This window comes from Corvus brachyrhynchos, unplaced genomic scaffold (genome assembly GCF_000691975.1).
Source record: "Corvus brachyrhynchos isolate BGI_N302 unplaced genomic scaffold, ASM69197v1 scaffold544, whole genome shotgun sequence".
In the NCBI taxonomy this organism is placed as follows: domain Eukaryota; kingdom Metazoa; phylum Chordata; class Aves; order Passeriformes; family Corvidae; genus Corvus; species Corvus brachyrhynchos.
In genome coordinates, this window is record NW_008238325.1 from 1600065 (window position 1) to 1610740 (window position 10676).

The following is a 10676-nucleotide window of genomic DNA, read 5'->3' on the forward strand; positions in this document are numbered from 1 at the left end:
ACTTTTTTGGAGTTAGAGCATTTCTATTTTCCCTGGAAATCAAAATGGGTTTATGGCTGGGGGTCTTGCAGCTCGTTCCAAGGAACTCCGAGATGCTCCACAGCCTCGAAAAGCGCGCAGCCATTCTGAGCCCTTCCGTGAATTCCTGTGGAGATTTCCAAGGCCGTTCTCATCCAGCAGCAGCAGATGGCCCTTGGCTACAGGAGTGATTCCGACTCAGAGTTTCCCATTTCAATATTGCAAAGTTCAGCCCTAAGAAATTGCTTTTTCCCTCATTAGGAAGAGCTGTAACTTCTCCTGAGCCACTCTCACCCCAAAACCAGTATTTCACTTCCCTACAGCTGCTCCTTCCTTCCCCAGCTCTGTTTCCAGATGAAATGCCCGCAAAAACGGCAGCATTTTAATGTTCCTGTGGCTTCTCCCTGCTGGGGCCAGCCGGTGGCACCTCCCCAAGGCCTCGTTTTCCACACAAACGTGACGAGATCGTGGAATTCCAGAATAATTTGGGTTGGGAGGGGACTTTAGGGATCATCCAGTGCCACCCCCTGCCATGGGGACACCTCCTACTATCCCAGATTGCTCCAAGCCCCGTCCAGCCTGGACCCTTCCAGGGATGGGGCAGCCACAGGAGGTGTGAGAGGATGTGGGACATCAGTTAGGACAATTCCCAAAGAGCAGCACACAGAGCCCTTCACCCAGCAAACACTTCCAACCGAATTCCCAATAATTCCAGGCCGTTGCACTCGGCTGCACAGTGTTTTCTGGAAAAGGGGAAAGAATCCCCAAAATCACCTGCAAAGCCAGAGGTCAGCTCAGAAGCCATCCCCAATGCAGGTCTGCTTTTCCCCACAGCATTTATGAGAATGCATCTCATCCCAGGAGCCGGAGGGAAGAAACTGCTTTAATTCCACGGAGCACGTCCCTCCTTCCTTCCAGCATCCCTGGGACCTGTCCTCCAGGCAGGGCTTTCCCAGGAACACCCCCAAGCCCTCCCAGCTCCTCTGCCCTGCTTGGTGCCAGCTCTGGGTCCCCAGATGCACTTCCTTGGCGCTGCAGCAAAAATATCTGCAAAGGCAGAGAGATCTCCCCTCCCCTGCTGAGGGAGAGTTCCCAGGAGGAGAGAATCCCAGTCAGATGTGGCTTTCCTTGAGTGGATCGTGTTCAGTGTAACCATTTCTGGCTGGAGCTCAGCTAAAATGTCTCTTCTCCAAAATGAGGGCAAAATTTCCCAACAAACTTTGGCTCTTGCAGAGCGAAGACAAGAAAAGAACTGAAAATGGATATTTACATCCTAAATTCCTCTTTGTGGCAGCCCTGTGGTCTGGGGCTTCTCCCATCCCTGGGAATTCCACCTGGCAGCAGAAATAAACAGATTTTTCCTGGCTATCCACACATCTATAAATGCTTACCGGGATCTCTCTTGATTCTTGTCCTGATATGGATTTAGGGCTGAGGATAAAACAGCCCCAGCAGTTGAAAGTGAGATCATGCTGAAACTAAACCCCACTCTAACGCAGGGATCATTCTCCCAGCTCTGCCCTAACAAAACTTTGTGGCAGTGACAGAGAGGGAAAACTTGGAGGCCGGAAAACGAGATCATGGAACGATGCTGAGGTAGCAAGAGCATAAAGCAAAGCAAGATAACTGATTTTCCAATTGCATTTAATTGGGGGAGTATAAGACTTAAGTAAAGAGAAAATTGTGGAAACTTCTTGGAGCCAGAAGCCATTAGCAGACTCTGACTCTATATTTGTTTAAAGGGATTCTGTCAAGTGCATTTTGAGCCTTTTAAATTGTTTTTCCATGTAATTAATGTCCCTGCAACATTAGTTCCAGCATCTTTGAAGCTGGAAAATAGTGTTTGCATCCTTATCTTCCCTGACATTGCACCTCCCCTCACGTCTCCTGTGGAGACTCATTCCAGCTCTAGTTTGATTTATCTTTATTGGGCCTCAGTGATATTCCTGATTCCCACTTTCCCACAGATCTGTGGGATGCTTTACAAGCAAAGCCTCTCCTGGGGTTTGGGACACGGAGTGGCAGCACAGAAACTCAGCTGGTGCCATTTAGAGGTGTGAGACAACATTTTGAGCTCTGCTTGGGCCAAATATCTTTTGGAACTGTTGGAAAAATATTAATACTGACAATTTTTATTAAATAAAAACAGGGATTGATTGATTCTCATTTTCCTTTCATTAAGCTGACCATCACTGCAGCTGGTGGTGGGATACAGAGAATTAAGGAGCACCTTTAGGTGCCTGATTTCTACAAGTTCCCAGGCAAAATTCCTTCATCTGAGGAAATGCTGATTTATTAAATCCAGGAAGAACAGCTGAAATTCCAACTGATGGACTTCGATGTGTCCAAGCAGCAACCCCTGGGAGATGGCAGCCACTTTTCCAGAGTTAGGGACCAATCCTGGTAGTTAAACCTGGATATAAATAAGTTTTGCAGTAATTAGCATTCCAAATGTTCTGTGGCAGCTCTGCCTGGAACATTGTGTTATCACTCTCCTGCTTTTAGCATGGCTTTGGGGGAAAAGAAACACCTCCAAAATGCAGAGACTAAGTTTAAATTCCTTATTTTTGCCACGGGTTTGGAGGTCCCTTCAGTGCAGGGTATTGCTGCCTCTGTGAGAGAAGTGCAAAATTGTGTTAACAGAAGTTTTCCTTTCCTGAGCATCTTCCCATCAGGGACATTTCAGTTCTTGTTGCACACAGGGAGGCTCTGGGATCAGTGTAGATTCCAGCTGCCAGCAAACACAGGAGTAACCTGTGTTTACATCACCAAATTTAATTATTCAGACAACAAAACAACCCAGAAAAGCCATGAAAAGCAGGAATTCCTTGGTGCTCTGGGTGTGCTTCTCCTTTTGGAAAGAGCTGGGGCCACGAAAACAGATTATCCAAACATCAAGAAATATCCAGGAAAATTATCATCCTATTTAGATTTCTGATGCTTTTATGGTACTTAAAGAATCAGAAAATGCTGTGCCCTGAGTTACCACAGTTTATCTGCCACAGATTTCATATCACTTATTTTATAACATCAATTCTCACAGGAATCTCTCCCAAGCAAGATTGCTTTGATTTTTTTGATTTTTTTTTTTTTTTTTTGAAAGCCCTCTCAATTAGAGCTTGTTTTACATGCAATACCTGAAATATTTTTGAAGATCTGAGAGGTCTCTTCAACCAACATTGAAACAGCCCCATTGCGGCCACTTCTTCAATCCATGCAGGAACCACTGGGCTCCAGATGGGCTCTGACCTAAATCCTTCCCTCTGCTGAGAGTGGTCAAACTCCCAGGGCCACTTTTGAGTCTTTCTCCAAGTCACTTTGTCAACACTGGTGCTTTAAAGAGCATTTTAAGGGACGTTTTCCACAGGGTCACACGTGGCCTGAGCCTTTGCTTGAAGCCACGACTTGGCATGTGAGATGTCTTCAGCAGAGAATCTTTCTTCCCCAGCGAAACTCCAACTCCCTCCTTCCCCTGGTGCCCAGAATTGATGTTGGCAGCTTTGTGCTCCAAGTAAGAAGCAGAGTTTATCAGCTTAAGTGACTCCAAAAAGACGGGATGAGCATCTTCGATATCACACAAAAACGATGAGCCTGCTCAGCACTGCCAGGCTCAAATTTGCAGCCGCGCAGAGAAAATTCTCAGCTCTTTCCAGCTCATATTTATTCCTAAACCTCGACTTCAATTCCTCTTCCACCTAAGGGCAACAAAAATCTTCCAAACCTGAGCCCACAACTGCACTGCCAGAAGGGATGAGAAGCTTGGGGGCAGTTTTATCCTGGAGACAGTGAATGTGCACGGGAGGAAAAGGCTGATTTTTCACAAATTTTCCCCTTTTTTCCCCCTCAGAATTCAGAGGTTTTAAGAAATTAGAAATAGTTGGATGTATCCAGGTGTTGCCATTGCAGCACAGCATAAATTTACCTTTATTCAAATCCCGTTTATAGCTTGCAAGTCCTGTGTCCTTCCCCTAGGGATGGTGACATGCAAATTAAGTTCTACCCCTTAATTACCACACCTTTGTTACCTGACAGACAACGGGTGAGGCAACTGCATTCCGAATGTGCATGGATTTTTAGGTTTACTCTACTTTAAAGGGAATTTATCCAACGGTTTCCCAGTGGAAAACCTCTTTCTGTGGAATCAAACAGCACCTCCCACCTGAAGGTAACAACAAACGGGAAAAGATCCCCAAGATCAGCGAGTCCAGCTGTCATTTGTGCCTCTGGAATTCTCTCTGTTTCCATTTTTTGCCCTTTACAAGACCCCACTTTGAGGTGTGACAGCCCCAGGATTGATATTTTGGACTCTGCTGACATTGCACTGCTGTCAGTGACACCCAGCCCCCTCCTGCTCCTTTCTGCTCCAGCAATTCCTCAGGATGGCTCAAATTGTCAGCTTTGTGGCCTTGCTGATACAAAAAACTCTTTTATTGGCTTTGCAAAGCCCAGGGGCAGCTTCAGAGAGGGAATCACCCTTCCCTCTTTTAATGTCACCCCAAACAGCACCATCATCGTGCTAATAAAGAGAATATCAACAATAATAATAATAATAAGCGACATGTTTATGTTATCCAGCACCTCCAGCTTCCCACAACATCCAAGAGGGTCTCGCCCCTGCTCGAGGCTCCAGCTGAGGAAAGGTTGGAGCAAAAAGGGATAAATCCACCAAAAGTAGAACCAGAAGGAGCCTTTTTATTAAATTTTAGTTTGAGAGACAGAGGAAGGAGGAGGGAGCCTGGGACTTGTCAAGCCCTGCATGTGCAAAGGACGGAGCAAAACCAAAGGACAGAGCACCCTGAGGCCTCCATCCCCAGCACTAAAAAGGGTGGGAATTCTCTTTAATCAGGGAGCACCGCACGGAATGAAACGGGCCTGGTGTGGTATCCAACTAGAAATACATAAATCCTGCATTTTCATAGGAAAGTTCCATGATTTCAGCTGAAAACCTTCACACTTTCAGCTGAAAACCTCCACGATTTCAGCATCTTTGCAGGAGAATAAATTCTCCACATGATTCAAGTCACAAGGGCAGCAACCGAGAGGGGACCAAGAGGCATAAAAGGGGGAAAAACCATGGAATTCATATGTTTGGAAATCCCCTGCCCCTGCTGACTCCAGCTGCCCTCTCCTGCTGCACTTCCAAGGGGAATGAGGAGGCCAGGAGGGAGAGAAAATGTTCCTGATCAGAGCTGGGCTGAAGTGTTTTTCAAATATCATTTCACAGGGGAAAAAAAAAAAAAGCCGTTTGGGAGGGAATGAAGCTCCTGGAAGACTCAGCCAGAATTGGAAATGGGATCTGCTGGACTAAAGATGTAGAAAAACTCTGTAAAGCTTCATTTTGATGAGGTTTTTTTCCCAAATATTTTGGGTTTTCTTTCCCAAATGACACTGTCCATCACTTCCCAGCAGCCCATTTTCCCAGGCACCACCTCAAGATCCTAAATATTAAATCTGGGAGTTTCCCAGTGCCCAAAGCAGATATTCCATCACCTTTATGGTTTGCCTTTAATAATAACAGGGATTTTATCAAGAAACAACTTTCCCTGCATTCCCCAAACTCTCAGCCTGGTTTAAACTGGGATCAGGGCAGGGAAGCCCCTCCCCATCACCAGGACATGCAGCAGCAATTTTCCTCCCACTAAAGCAGAGGACAAGACTCAAAACTCAACAGAGTCACTGAAAAGTACTAAAAAGGCCAGAAAATTAAAAAGTTAAAGTGCAATCTACCCCAAAATGCCATTTTTTCCTTCACCTCATAGCTTAAAATAATACAAGAAGGCAGCATATGGGGCTCACCTTCCTGAGATCCTCAAGCCTTGGCAAGTACAATTCCACTGCTGACTAAATGTTATTCCAATACAAACTCCAGGATATTGTGATGCGATTTTTCACCATTTTGGGGGCTAAAATTCCAGGTTTGCCGTGCACTTGCTGTGAATATCCTATTGGATATTTTCTTAATTATTACTAATTGGCTATTTCAAAAAAACCCTCCAAAATATTGCATTGGCATTGAAAATGCACTGTTTTCTCCTCAGCCTGTGGCAATAAATCCCATTAAGGGGAATTCCACAGCTAGGAGCACTCAGCTTCCAGAAAGGGCTCTAATTTAAAGCTGATTCTGCAGCAAACTCCTTGCAGGAGCACATCTGGAGAATCTGGGAATGTGCCGAGTGCTGCTGGAATTCCAGAGCCTCTGAAACTGTTGATTCAGTCCCTACAGCTGGGATGCTCCGGGATGGGTGTGGAGTTTGTTCCATCCCTCCTAAACCCGGATTGTTTGATCCCATCTCAGCTGAGGCAGGGAAGGAGTGAAAGAACTCAGCTTTCCCCTGGATTTTTGAAGCTGAAGCTTCACAGGTTTTTCACCTCTGAAGCTCCACAGGTTTTGTTTTGTCAGGTGGCTGCTGCTGGGAAATGGGGAATCGTTCCCAAGGGAAAAAGAGGGGGGGAAAGACAAGAAAAATAATAAAAAGCCTCCTGCAATAATTGTTTACTTCTGCAGCTATGAATAAACCACATCATCCCCACAGAGCCATCTCCTCTGCAGTGCCCCTAAATTACATTTCAAACACAAACCTGAGGAAAACAAAGGAGTTTTCCCCATTTTTTGCTCGTTTTGGGCTTTTTCTACAACAGTTCTCTGCATTTATCTTACAGCCATACACAGGTGTCATCCCGTAACTTCCAAATTATTTCTAATTCCATATTTTACTGGGAATTCCAGAAATATCTGGAGGGGAGCTGAGAGCAGCTCCATTCTCAACCGGATTCAGGACCAATTCCTGCCTCATTTACACAGTTTGGTATAAACTATCCCCTAAACAGCCCCGCTCCCATCAACTTACCTCATTAATTCTGCCTTGTTAATTAATCCCCCTGTTCCTCAGAGCACAGTTATCCAATCTATTGCCTTTGGGAGGTGGTTTTTCATTCCAGCACCAGCCTTGCTGCTGGTTTGGATCCTGGAAGTGTTCAGGGAGAGGTTGGATGGGGCTTCGAGCAGCCTGGGACAGTGGAAGGTGTCCCTGCCCGTGGCATGGGGTGGAACAAAATGAGCTTTAAGGTCACTTCAACCCAAACCATTCCATGATTTTTATCATTTATCCAGAACTTAACCTCTGTCTTTAGCAAAATGGTGAGGAATGATACTGTTAAGTGTTTAAAATCCACTTTTTTTCCAGTGAATCATTACCAGGATGAAAAGTCATTGGAATGTTTGGGATGCTGAAGTCAAAAAAACCCAAAAAATCTGGTAAAAGGAAGTGGAGGAAGGCTAAAAAGTAAAGGAAAAAGTGAAATTTTCCACTCATTTGTTTGGCAAATGTCAATAAAATAGAAGCAGATATCACTGAGCATCCTGTACAAAGTAAACCACCCCAACAAAAGCTCCTTTGTGCCGTGGTTTCATCGGGAACACCTTCAGGAAAGTTTTCCTGCGTCAGCTCAGCTCAGCTGCTGCCCACACTGGGGATACCAGCAGGACACAACACCCCTGGGGAGCCCAAATCCCCCCAGATCCTCTCCTGGGACAACAAGGAGCCCAGAACAGGCGATTGTTGCAATTCCCACAGCACATTCCAGGTCCTGTGCGGATTACCAGGAATAAAACCCCAAGCAGCCAACCCTGAGCTGATGCTGGTGTCAAAGCCAAGCAAGGAGCAGCTCCAAAGATAAAAATCCCCAGAGGATAAAAAAAAAAATCAGACCTTTGGCAAAGAGAAGACACCAAGTCCCACCTATATCTAAGGGAAATTCTGCTCCCAAGCATTTAAATTCCCTTAATGATCATATTAATGCAAATTCGCTGCTGCTGAGCTGTTCTGCACCAGGCAGCAGAGACTCATTTGTTTAAAACTAATCTGCAGTTTCTTTCTGAGAGTTACACAAAGTTTCTAAGTTGTTGGGCTGGTAAATCTTCCAAGAAATATAAAAGAAAAAGCAGACTGCAATTCATTCAGGAAGTAAATTTTAGTAAAAAGTAAAGTTTGTCGCAGTGAAATTCAGCTGCATCAGCCCACGGGGGTTGTTGAGAGCCTGGCAACTCCAGGGCATCTCAAACCTGAGTGTGCATTAAAAGAAGCGACTGGAAAAGTTGGGAAAATGCAAGCAATTTTTTAAAAAGCAGCTGTTTTGTCATTTCTATCAGTCTCTGGTAAACACAGAAGGTGCCAAACCGCAGCAGATTGCAAATACCCAGAGCTTGGCTTTTTCTGCACCATTGCCACCCGAGCTAATCATGGGAAAGAATTCATAATTAAGGGTAATTATCTGAGTGGACACTTTTTAATATGCTGAACTCAGTGGGGTTTATGAATAGCTCGTGGCTCTCCCTTTCCTGAGCGTGCTGCTCCTCCATTTGTACAAGTCCCAATGAAGTCAGTCAGTATTTCAAAAGCACCTTTAAACATGTAAAATATAATAAAAATTATTACCTTGCTATCCCAAGTCACAACCACCATAACCCAGCTTTACTTCCACATATATCATTTGTACCCTCTAGTAAATGACAAATGTTTCAAATAAAGGGGGGGAAAAGCAAGAACTGAAGGAAAAATAACTTCTGCTCCGGCTGCCATTCCACTTTGCTTCCTGCACAGAGAATTTCCAATGTCCAAGCAATAATTCCAGACCCAATTGAACTGATGGAGTCACCAATCCTCTCTAAGAGGCCCCTTTCCCCAGGAGGGGGGCAGCAGGTTTTTATTTTCTGTCTCTGCCTAAGAGTTGGATAAATGATGTGCTGAAAGCAGATGGTGAAACTCTTCCTAGAGATGGTTGGAAAAATTGGACTTGCTCGGAGGAGTCCCAGGAGCCTTTTCTCAGAGCATTCCTGTACAAGGAGAAACAATTATTTTCCTTTTGGCTGCTGTTGTGTCCTGCTGAGGGAATGCTGCACTGGAATGATGAACTCTGTGAAGGGTGAAATGAGGGTTGCTGCTGTTTCATATACTCTGTGCTGGAGAGTTTGGGCTCCCACAGACCTGGCAGGACTTTTCTGGCTGCAATCACAGCCTGGCCTCGAGTTTTGTTCAAAGTGCTGCTTTCAGGGGTCACCCAGCTGGGGGGGCACCAGGGCAAGGAGCTGCTTGGGGTGAACCCTTCCAACAGGGCTGTCGAGCACGTTGCTTCCCCTCACAATTCATTCCCTACCCTTTATCAATAAACTGGTTTTACTGGTGCTGAGCTCAGTAATGAACCCTCAGGCCTCACTGACTGACTTTAGCCCCACAGCTTCCCAACCCCCTCATGGATTTGCCCATAAATTTTCCAAACTAAGCAGTAACAATCTTGTGTCCTCAACACACACGGGATGGAGGAAGAACCCAAAAAACCACAGCATCGAAGGCATCCACTTCCCAAAAATAACTCGCTCAGCTTCCTGGGAATGAGAAAAATAAGGCTTGAATCCATAAAAACCTGCTTAAGCTTTTGTCAGACTTGCCACAATCTCGACTGCCAGGAAAACAAATCCTTTCTGAGCTCATAGCCCTCAGTTAAATCTCAGTGATTTAATTAAAAAGGAAAAGTTTCCTCCTACAGCCAGGAGGCACCTGGAAGTACTGGACAGTTGGAAAGAAGAGCAAAACAGCTCTGGGATATTGTTAAAAACATCTGGCTATGAAAAAATGTTCATCATTTAACAACTTGTGCAGACCAAATGCTGAATTTCAAACGAGGCCCAAACCAGAAACTCCTTTCCTTGAGTTTAACCTGGGCTGCAGAGGCTCTTCCACAGCTGGAACGACCACCTCCAAACCAGCATTTTCAGCTTCCATGTGTCCAAAATGTGCATTATCCTTAGGAAAAAGAGCCCATCCTTCTGGGATCCAAAGCCAGGTTTTTGGGCTCACGCAGCTAAAACTTCCCAGACTTATCAGGAGCAAACAGAAGCACCTGGAGCGTCTCACAAAGGTAAACAAAATCCAAATTATATCCCAGAGCTTTTGTCCTTCTCACTGCACGGGGGGGAAACGGAGTTGACAGCTCTCCTGGAGAATTCCAGTGCCAGAGGAGTGTCCCGAGCCAAACTCCACTGCTGAGACCTCTCCCTGAGCCTCTCCCTGTTCCTTTGTCAAACAGGGACCTCTCCTCCTCCCACAAATGGGAAATAAAGAGCAGAACTCCAGCTCTGATCCAGCTGAAGGAATAAACACCTGTTTTGTCTGGACCTAGGGGACGTTGTCTTTGTGTTGGGGGGAATTCAGAACATCAATTAAGCCTGGAGAACACTCATTATTCTTCCTGAACACCCAAAAGCCGAGGAAAAAAATCTGCTTTTTACCTTTGGTAGCAACAAAATTTCACCAATGATTTCTCCAAAAGCCTAAAGGAGAGCGATTTTCATGGATTCAGGAAAGAGACCAACTATTCCGTGAAAACTGGTCCATTCCTGAATTCTCTTGAACCCCAAATGTTAGAAGCAAATCGTTATTTCAATTTGTGGGTAGTTTTTTCTAGGAAGCACTGGAAGCCTTCCAGCTCCAGAGAGTCCCTAAGGAGAATGGAAGCAAAAATATTTCCTTAAAAAGAGCTTTTACAAAGACTTTTTTTTGTAGAACACCGTTTTCTTAAGCACCAGCACACAGGTTTTTCTCACACTCACTTTACACCTTTTTAACTCACAGCACTTTCAGTGAATTCATTCCTATTTTCAC

The 10676-nt window shown here is 45.1% G+C and overlaps 1 long non-coding RNA gene across 1 annotated transcript in view; it reads left to right on the plus strand.

Moving 5' to 3' along the window:
- Positions 1-10016, plus strand: part of LOC108446796 — an 11813-nt gene extending 1797 nt beyond the window's left edge. Inside the window, exons 2-3 of the long non-coding RNA XR_001862098.1 lie at positions 9855-9858; positions 10006-10016. This is a non-coding gene — a long non-coding RNA (uncharacterized LOC108446796). The remainder of the gene's footprint in view (positions 1-9854; positions 9859-10005) is intronic.
- Positions 10017-10676: the final 660 nt, after the last annotated feature.